Source organism: Silurus aristotelis (assembly GCF_946808225.1).
Source record: "Silurus aristotelis genome assembly, chromosome: 21".
NCBI lineage: Eukaryota > Metazoa > Chordata > Actinopteri > Siluriformes > Siluridae > Silurus > Silurus aristotelis.
Genome location: NC_139594.1, coordinates 17,549,900 through 17,551,171, shown reverse-complemented (window position 1 = coordinate 17,551,171; position 1,272 = coordinate 17,549,900).

Below are 1,272 nucleotides of genomic sequence, written 5' to 3'. Positions count from 1 at the left end.
GTTTGTGAGTGACGTCAAGACTACAGATTCGAGAAAATGTCAGAGCAATTTCCATGTGTTCAATCAGAAGGGACGCTGGGTAATTTCGATGCGCTTTCCATATCCACTATCTATACTGTACATCCATAGGCGCATCTTTTCTGTGTCATTCTGGTACTCGCCTCCTCGCCTTTTTTCTTCTGACATTTGAGTTGAAGATTTCTTGTAGCACTTATTCTAATTGTTGTCAATGCAGCCCCCTTCAGAAGTGGCCATACGCCGCTCGGTTCTCTCAGGCTGATATTTTCAACTCTCTTGCCATTTGCGCTGCACAGAGGCAGCTAAGAGTCTGAAAGCAGACAAATTGCACTCAAATTGCGTCAGATTGGCAACATGGTGCAAAGGTAAATTGCTTGCAAATCTATTTAAACCCCTGGCCAGCTTTTCCTCCAGCATGCCTCCCTGCAGGATGGCCTTCAAGGCCCTCAGAATGGCCTAATCGGTGACCCGTTTCCCACTGTGGAGCCTGGTAATGAGAGTCAGCCAATGCTCAGCCAATTACCCTTTTGTCCAGTGGATTTATTCCTTTCAAATCTGGATAATATTTTTGTTTTGTCATCTAATATATGGAAAGTGCTTTTTTTCACAGAGCTGAATGGTTTAGCCTAACTCGAATCTGCTAATGGGTGACTAAAAGCAGACTGAAGGTCATGTACAGGAGAGAGGAAACTCAGTGGTGGTTCCTAGAAGAGCATTTATTCATACTTAGATGAAAAGAAAGTTTTTCAGTACAGTCAATTCAAAGATTAGACAAATTTCTTTTTTTCATTGTTTTTTGTCCAGAATTTCTATGTACATATTTTACTCATTCATAGAACCTGCTGTACATTTTATACTTGAAAATTTGACATGTTTGCCTTTAATTAAGAATGGTTTTTAAACACCAGAATTACTGGCACCCTTGAAGGGAAGTGTAAAGTAAAATAAGCATAACACAATAAATCATTAGCCATATTAGCATATGTTTAATTATACGCTAAAATATGCCCAGAACTGCTCACAGTTGCTATTTAACACATTTTCAAGATTTATCATGTCAGAATAAATGTAATAAATGTGCTGAAGTCAGATGAAAGGAAAATCTAATCAAGATGTTTGTCAGAAAGAAAAGTAAAGTGGTAATTACTTCAAGATATGTCTGTATACAACGATCAGAACTTTATGACCACCTGCCTATTATTGTGTTGGTTACCTTTTGCTGCCTAAACAGTTCTGACCCTTCGAGCATTAACA